The sequence below is a fragment of the Chelonoidis abingdonii genome, chromosome 1 (genome assembly GCF_003597395.2).
Source record: "Chelonoidis abingdonii isolate Lonesome George chromosome 1, CheloAbing_2.0, whole genome shotgun sequence".
NCBI lineage: Eukaryota > Metazoa > Chordata > Testudines > Testudinidae > Chelonoidis > Chelonoidis abingdonii.
In genome coordinates this window covers 153,962,995-153,972,190 of record NC_133769.1, presented here as the reverse complement: position 1 = coordinate 153,972,190, position 9,196 = coordinate 153,962,995, and the positions used below count along the sequence as shown (strand labels likewise).

General features: G+C 42.6%; 1 protein-coding gene across 2 annotated transcripts in view; it reads left to right on the top strand.

Moving 5' to 3' along the window:
• Positions 1 to 9,196, top strand: part of CASR (calcium sensing receptor) — a 189,796-nt gene that overhangs the window by 35,670 nt on the left and 144,930 nt on the right. Inside the window, exon 2 of one of the 2 annotated variants that reach the window (XM_075071557.1) lies at positions 7,543 to 7,722. The exons of the other annotated variant lie outside the window; for it this stretch is intronic. The gene's annotated coding sequence lies outside the window, so the exon portion shown is untranslated. The remainder of the gene's footprint in view (positions 1 to 7,542; positions 7,723 to 9,196) is intronic. 2 annotated transcript variants of the gene reach the window in all.

Sequence of the window (9,196 nt, the reverse complement as noted above, 5' to 3'; positions counted from 1 at the left end):
ACTTTACACAATCTGTTTTACAAAACTGGTTTATGTAAAATTGGAATAATCCCATAGTGTAGACGTATCCCTAGTCTTTGTATTTTCATGTACCTAACCAACAGTTCATTTTTAGTATCTTCTGTTATTTGTCTTCTCTTGCTCATGGGATAAAAAGGCTCTCCAAGATCATCTGTACTTTCCTCTCCTTTAGCTCCCTTCTTAGCTCTCTGAAGTTTTCAGCGATCTGTGAATTATTACCTGAAGCTATGTCATTTGTGTTATTATATGTCATAACCAATGGAGCCTTGTCTCCCGTGTTCAGAACCCCATTTGGTCTTGCAGGCACATGGCTTGTCTTCACTCCAGGAAGACAGCACACTATTTTGTTTGCCCATTAGGGTTTTGGAAAACCTAATATTAAATATATCTAATCTGGCCAAATGATAACCAAAGGAAGACATCATAACTGTCCGCAGGGATTGGAAGGAAGTAAACACCAGGGAGGAAAAGAGATTCTTTATGGGAAGCCAAAAAAAGTAACTGAGAACGGAAGGGCAATGAGCAAAAAGACATCAGTAAAAAATTTCCATTGGTGAGCTTTATCAAACTGCATTAGCAATCTCCCAGAGGAAATGGTGGGCGACTAATGCTTTACACTTTTACATTAGATTGGACAAAGGACAAGAGGATGTCCTGTGGGGAATTGTCCTACAGTAGTCCCCAGAGGGATAGTTTAAGTGAATAATTCTGGTCTCGACACAAAGATGCACCAAAACAACTAATTCAGCTTTAATTCATCCTTTTGGTTATTCTAGTGGAAAGCTGTGAGTGGACACTTTTATCTTAGATTTGGAACATCTTGTTCTGATTTATCATGAATTGGTTTTTAAAAAAATCCTATGCCAAAGGAAAAGGGACCCATCTGGAGATGGAAGAAAGCACTTTTGGATACTGATACGCTATGCACACATATACCCTACTCCACTCTCTAGTTCCTCAGTCACTGAATATGAGGGGAGACAGAACCTCCCGCCAGATTACTCTCTAAGATAAGCAACTACCCAAGACAGTCCTCTGGGATCCTAACTCTAAAAATAAAGAACAGAGCCATCAAAAAGCTAGGGCCTTTCTAGGGGCCACATGGTTTCATAATTAAGTAAAAGTCACCAGAACCCTGTGATGGCCGGTATCAGAAGCTCAAATACAGCTAAAAGTATGGGGGGGAGTGTGTAAGCAAATCTTATTCAGCAAACTTGCTCCACTGCTGGTTTTGCATCAGATACTTGTTGAGAACAGCTTAGCGTATGCTGAGATCTCCTGTCCTTCGGTATTTAGAAATAGACTATTTCCTTTTTTTTCTTTCTTAGGGGTGTGTGTGTGTGTGTGCATTTCCTGCATTTCTGGATTTATAGAATAGAGGGCAGATTAGGGTTCTGGAGAGGACAGCATGGTGTCTTCTCTGAAGTGTTTGTATAACCAGCACACAGTATCTGGGCTAGGGAAGGTGTATCTTGAGAAGTGAGTAGAGTGTAGAACTATGGAATAGAAATGGTGGAACTTCTGGCTCATTACTTGAGATGTCAGAATGGATCTGTGTCTTGAATGGCAGTAACTCTTGTTATTAGAATTCTCTTAGTTCTTCTCTCACACATCTAATGAAATCATCCATTAACTCTGTGGCTACTGGGAACCATTCAGGGGTGGAGTGAAAGCCTGTAGTTGAGAGAGGGGGATATATTACTGTGGAAACTATTATAAGAAGTGAAACATATATGAAAGCTTCATGGCTTTGCCCCTTTCCTGCTGGCTCACTTGCTTATGATGTTAGCCCTGCCAGTGGCAGCATCAGAATCAGCATAATTATAAACAGAGATAGATGAATAAATGGCTGGTCAAAGTGGGAAATGGTTTTTCTTTTCTTTTTTTTCCAATGGCTTAAAAAAGCACAGCAAAGCTGGTTTTTATCACGCTCCTGCTCCTGCATTTTTCCAACCCAATTAGGCCATTACCAGGGCTAAATGAGGCATGAAGCCTCCAAAACTCACACCGTCGTCGTGGAGATGGAAAGCGAATTGCTGCAGAGTTGGCAGGCAGGTGAGTGGCTGGGACTCACTGGAGTGTGACCCTGGGTGTTTTTGTGTTCCACCTTATGCAGAAAGATCACCTTCACAATAAGTAAAAACAGTCAATTTTCAAATTTCATTGGAAAAGACACTGCATGATGGGTAGGTTGCCCTGGTTACTGTCAGGTAATGAGACTGTATTCTCCTGTGTTACATGCACTGAGAAAGTGCAGGTGATTGTAGCTGGCAATACAGTGTATTGTACAAATTTTAATGATGATGATATTAGTCATTGTGCTATGTGCTTTCTGCTGTCATACATCTGTTGTCCCAGACTATTTCAGGCCTATTAAGCTTCCTATGGCCATGCAATTCCTGGGCCCTCACGGCCAATCCATCAGACAGAGTGCCATCCTCCAATTCTCTGTCCCCAATCTCATCTGATTCCAGAGCTGCTGACTGAGCAGACAGGAGGGGGTAAAGCTGTGAAAACGTTTACATATGTTTCACTGCCTGTAATGTTTTCAACATTCATTTACTCCTGCTTCCCTTCCTGCCCAGAGGCTTTCACGCTGCCGCTGAATGGTCCCTAGGATCCGAAGATTTAATAGATCATTCCACTCAGTGGGGGCAAAGGGACAAATGGAATTCTATGACGAGATTTGCCATTCAAGAGACACTGATCATGAGTGACTATTATTTTGCCGGCTCATGTGTTAATTAAGGGGATTCCTCAACCATTTCCATGCTGTAAACCCATACTCTATTCTCTTCCCAAATCCCTGAGCACCTTTTGTGTTGGTTACAGAAATGAGTCAAAGGAGACTTTCTAGAGCTCCTTCCATAATCTGCTCTTTATTTATTAAAGCCAAAGCTGGAAAAAATTCATACAAGATAACAACCCAAGAAACAGAAAAAGACTCCATTTAAAATATCAAAGGATAGGAGGCTTAGACAAAAGATCCACTGAGTGCAGATTTGGGATCTCATGCTTTCTTTTGGATAGGAAGGTCTCTGCCAGATGGGATAGAGGATCAGGAATAATTTAGCTCATTAACGTTTTGGTGAATAATTTGTTACACCCTGAAGTCTTAGCGTCACATGCAGTGTTATGCATATATGTTTTCACACGTGGTGGAAGTAAATTAGTATGTACAGTTTTATACATGTAACATTTATATGAAGAAAAGACTTTAGCACATAAAAATTCCTGCTCAGAATACTTTGAACAAATGATTTCATGAGCTGAATAGTGCTTAGTCCTCTCTCTTCCCTCCTCTTGCCTCTAGGCCCGATTCAGCCACCCTTACTTGCAATAAGTAGTACCCCACTCTGGAAGTAGACCAAATGGTACTAATTGCTGAATATAATACTGCTCAAGGTGGTTGATTCAGGTCCAGTATGGACTTTGCCAGCTGAAATCAAGCCAGGAGTGAGGAGGATACAATTCCTACCTAGGATTAAAGCTGATACACTGATAGCTCTATCCCTAAGCCTATTCTATTGAAAAACACCATATAGACCGGGCCAGTTGAGCATGAATGCAGACAAAAGGATCCCAGACTTATTTTCATCTGAAGAGAGGAGTGGGAGCTTGTAACAAGTGGAAAACTGAGGCCTTTCAAGGATAAATTTTCATAAGATGAAAAGCAAAATTTGCAGGAGTCCATGCAGACCTTTTAAATGCTGTAGGAACGTAATTGATGCTCCTAATTATGGAGAAAGACCCTAGCTTGAATATCATTAAGGTTGCAACCAAGATATTATAAGTTTGATTTTCATAAATCCTCCTGTTTCAGGGTATAAGCCAACTACTCACTAATAGGGCAAGGAAGGAACTTCTCCTGTGGAAGTTATTCCATAACTGTCCACTGTGGTGGTTTTTCACTTTCCTTTGAAGCATCTGTTACTGGCAGATGTCAGAGACAGAATACTAGGCTAAATAGGCTGCTGATCTGAATAAGTATGGCAATGCCTATGATCCTACATAGGCTATCAAGTGGATAATGGGTCACTGTGGGAATTTTGGGAAGAGGTAGTTAGCATCAAAGTGTGATTGTTGAGAAAACCTTTAACTTACTTTCCCCATCTTGTAGATAGGGAAAATTAGCCAGGGAAAATGTATTTCACCCAAGAGAAGTTAATAGTGTTGCAGAGGAAGCAAGGAGACTGTTGTGGAAGTTATGCTGGGTGTTAGGACAACCAGTCCTTTTTGAAATGCTGCTGGTTGTACTGGCTGAGTCATAAACCTGAGGTATCATACCTTTGGCATCCTCAGCAAACATGCAGCCTTGCAGGAACTTTTCTGTAGTGAATCATTGATAATAACTTTGCCCTTCTGCATCACCTTTGATCCAACAGTCTTGCAGTGCTTTCCCAGAAAGACCAGGGTTATTAGCCCCAGTCAGGATTCATTAGACAGCATATATGATAGTGTCTTCAGTGCTGCATCATGCTCTCCTGCTCTCATGGAATATGCCGGCACAGGGCCCGTCCTACAGTGAAAAGCAGCACAGGGGAGTCAGCAAAAACAACGCTGCTGTTTTCTTCCCACAGACTGCAATACTGTGCTGAGGTTCTGCGGCCTGCAGTGTGCACGAGGTCAGACTAGGTGATCATGATGGTCCCCTCCGGCCTTAAAGTTTATGGATATGTCTGCACTTTGATAAAAAAACCCATGGCATCAAGACTCAGGCTCCTGGGGATTGAGCAGTGGGGTTAAAAATTGCAGTGTAGACATTCAGGCTCAGGCTGGAGCCTAGACTCTGAAACCCTGAAGCGTTGATGTACTCTATGAGTTTGACCAGCAGGATAGATTTGAATCCCACTATAGCCACTTCTTCCTCTTTAGTGCCCACTTGTGTTCCTGCCTCGCAACTGTAGTCCCCCCATCTGACTTTTCTCTACTCTTCTGCAATTGGTGTGAGCCTGATAGACTTTCCCCATTCATTGGCTGAGCCAGACTTCTGATCTCCTTCCTACCACCTCTAGTGACCCCTTTCACAGACTCCCTCCCTATTACTCAGTTTAGAAAAATAAGAACAAGGGAAAATGGCCACAGAAAAATGGACAAAGAGATATATCAAGATACAGTCTATAAAAATAAAGCAATATAGAAAGGAAAGGGGAAGAAAAAAGCACATATAGTAAGATCCAAAATGGTTTATTAATACACAGCATAGAATTAAATAAAAAATTACAATGAATAACCCAACAAAAAGGATTTTTAATAAAAGGGGCAAGCTACAGTGCAGCAGTTAGGCCTGGGGATAATTTAGGCTCGGATTCAGCAAAGTACTAAAGCATATGCTTAGCTTTAAGTATCTGCTTAAGTTTCACTGAAGTCAGATCCCACTAAAGTTAAGCACATTCTTGATTGTTTTGTTGAATTGACACCATGTTGAAATTGGCTCAGAACAGCTACATGTTGGGTCAGACCCTGGGAGCAGCACTGTTTTTTTAGTACGACTTTATGGAGTAGTTTGGCCTTCTCATATTTAGCCAGGATCTAATTAATATTCCATTTGACCTCTGTTTTGTGACATTGAGGGACAAAATTCCAACACATTTCTGAAATGGACCCTGACCATATTACAGATTGGGAAACCAAGCACAGGCAAGTGAAGTGACCTGTCCAAGGCTACGCAGCCAGTCAGCGGCAGAGCCAAGAGTACGATGTAGGCATTGGGTCACAGTCCCCTTTTCTAAGTAGTACAGAATGTTGCTTCCCATATCACTGTACTAATCTGCTGTCAGAGCTCAGGTAGCATGTTTTTAAGTCACTTCGTTTTCAGTTTAAACTGATATTTACAAAAAAAATCCTGAGTTTTAAGAAAAATATTATTCCTTTTTTTCTGATTTTCGCTCTACTTTTGTATCATTCAAATATATAAAGAATAAGTTGTTTTATTAGGAAAGTACAATACATTGCATATCTATGTGTTATGATAATACATTAGTCTGTGTGTATATGCAAAGCTGCCTGTTGAACTAAGGCTGTGTATTAGTCTAGAAGATACGCACAACAAACAAACAGGCACGCACACAAGCTTTGAAGTTACCGATGAATCTCACGTCCACCACATGCACACTTCAAGCTGTTAACAGATAATGGTTTAAAGATTTGACACACTAAAATGGGATAAAAATGAAAATCTGTATCAGCAGATGTTTCAGAACACAGGGAAGTATTTGAAAGTTTGAAAAAAAACAGGAGAAAAGGATGAAGTTGAGAGTATGTGTTGCAAATGATGTGGCCCGATTATTAAATGTAAATATTTATAGGCTAATAGTTCTAAGTCTACAACAGTAAACTGTTTATTCAAATGAAAAGTTTTATTTGGGGATTAGAGATGTATTGTTTTCTTAAACTCAGAGGTGGCATTGTGTTTTGAGTTCTGTTTTAGTTCTGCAGCCAACTACACTGAATTCCATTCATCAAAGCATTAATCTACTGAATACTTCTCCCCCTCCCGGCCTTCTGTCTGCCAAAATAAACCCCGATATTTACCAAGAAAAATTATTAGTAGGTTTTCCACCAATTTTCATCTGTTTTTGTTGTTGTGGTAATAAACACTGATAAATTCCTGGGAAAAATTAAATAAAATAAAAACAGAAACAAAGGACCCTACATGTCTTATAGAAATGCTACATCTCAAGCAGACTGCTCTTCTAGGGGCTCATAAATACTATGGCTTTAAAGAACTGTTGATTCTTATCTAAAGTTAAGAAGAGGCAATTCTGCTGACACAGCATACATTTTCTGCATTTCTTTATTTACAAGGAAAGAGGATCTTGGGTCATTTGCTCCACTGCTAAGCTGTAAAAAAGGAAACCGATAAAAAATCTGATGATTAACCCCTTAGCATTGCAGATAGCTGTACTGAATGCTCCCATACAACTCTTCCAATGATGGCCTTATCCTCTCAGCATGGTTTCTGTCACTGTCAGACTCACCAGCCACAGTTGCTTACATTGTCCAGCTGGAAAGTGCGAGTTGTATTTTGAATAACAATTGCATAAAATTGTATAATTTGTATAACTTATGGACAGCTGCTCTCTGCTCATCAGTCTCTCTTTCTGTCTGCCTCAGTCTTTCTCTCATTGCTCTGTGGCCCTCTCCCCTCGCTCAAGTAGACAGAAAGGAAATGATTTAATCTGTCCTGAAAGTTCTGTAATCTTGCTGACCGACCTCCTCCTGAGTCATCTTTTTTTTTTTCTAATTAGGTAAGAAAGGCTGAGGAAAAGTTATTTTAAAAGAAGGAATAGGAGCCTGGGTGCATCAGGGAACTGGTAACAAGTCTCTCAGACATGTATTTCTTGTCCACCATTTAAAATCCAGCTTACGTCAGCAATCCCTGAAAGTTGATGCCTTTTGATTGTTCTATGACCTGTGTGAAATGAGTTGGAGTCTCTTTCTATTTGCTAGTGGACAAGTATCCACATTTAAAAAAAATCACTTTTCACGATACACACTAATTGGTGTTTTTATTTGCAGTCTTAGCAAGGAGCAATGACTGAGAAGGCCATAGAGGCTGAACTCCTTTCTGACCCCTAGCATTGTTCCCTCGAAGGCTGGACTCAGGCACACTGGCAGATCATGAGTGTTGGAGAAAGATTTCCTGTTGCCTGTGCTGAACCTGCTCAGTAGGTCAATGAAAGACTTCATTCCCTAGGGGTATGAATCTGGCACCTTTCACCAGTTCTGCATTTGATAAAAAAAACAGAAAAAATTATAAATATTGTACATTAGACAATAAGAGCAAGTCAGTTAAGTAATTGTGTTAACACCTGTTACTGGCAAAGCTTCTGTAACACACGTAGGATAAATGGCATGTTTGAGATGCAGGAATGTATATATAATATGCAGGAATGTATTATATACTCTGAAAGGCACACATGTTGAATGCCTGAAGGTGAAACAGTTAGGCAAATGTCTAAACTAATCAAACTTGGAAGCAGGGTGCCTTCCAAAGGGAATACATATGAACCCAAAGCAAGTATCCCTGTTCTCTTTCAAACTTGACAGTATACCCATTGGGACTATAGATATATCCTAGAGTTGCTATTCACTTTACAAAAAAGACTCTCTCGATGCCTGGTATAGAAGGAGCAAGCCTGTATTGTGCCCTGTCTGATGTGGATTGTGGTAATGTCATCAGAAGACAGCAAGGTCAGGGACATTGGCAATCTAAAAATCACACTTTTAAATGAAAATATTGTACCCCCTGCTTCACAAGTAATGCCTAAGATGGATATAAATGAAACAAATGAGTGAAAAAATGCTTACTTCTATATTTTTTTGTGTATTTCCTTTCTACCTTTGATGGTGTATGTATAGTTCAGGGGCAGCAACTTACGGTCCGCGTGTCAAAGAGCTGGGGTCCTGGCTGCTGGCCCCACTCAGCACACGCAGCCGACTGAGTGAAGCCGGCTGAGTGAAGCGGGGCCGGTGGCCAGGACCCCAGACTGGTGGCAGGCGCGCCCCCTGGCTCCCCCCTCACCACGCTCGTTCTGTGGCTCCCGAAAGTGTGAGTTGCCAGGGCATGGGGCCCTGAGCCTGCTCAGGGAGAGGCGGCGGTGGCAGCTCACACTCCTGGGAGCTGCAGAGCCTGAGCGCGGCAAGGGAGGAGCCGGGGGGCACATGGGCCCCGCCGCCCGCATGCATCCACTTCAGGAGCCCCCCCTGGGAGGGCACTGGGCTGCAGCCCGGGCAGGCGCACCCCCTGGCTCCTCCCTCACCACACTCGGGTTCTGCGGCTCCTGGAAGTGTGAGCTGCCACCGCTGTCCCTCCCACAGCTCCCCCGCTCCTGCTGCCTCAGCACTCCACGTGGAGGCAAAACTCCATGTGGGGTCAGCATCTCACCAGCATGGGCACGGTAAGAGGAGTCTCGGGGGGTAGTCAGGGAGTAGGAGGAGGGCTGGATGGGTCGGGAGTTCTGGGGATCCTGTCAGGGGGCAGGGAGTGGTTGGAAGGGGCATGGGAGTCCCCCAGGAGTCTGGGGGCGGGGTGTTGATAAGGGTTGGGGCAGTCAGGGGACAGGTAGGGGGTAGGGTCCTAGTGGGGCAGTTAGGGTGGGAGGGTCTCAGGAGGGTGCAGTCAGGGAACAAAGAGCAGGGAAGCTTAGGTAGGGGGTGGAGTTCTGGGGGG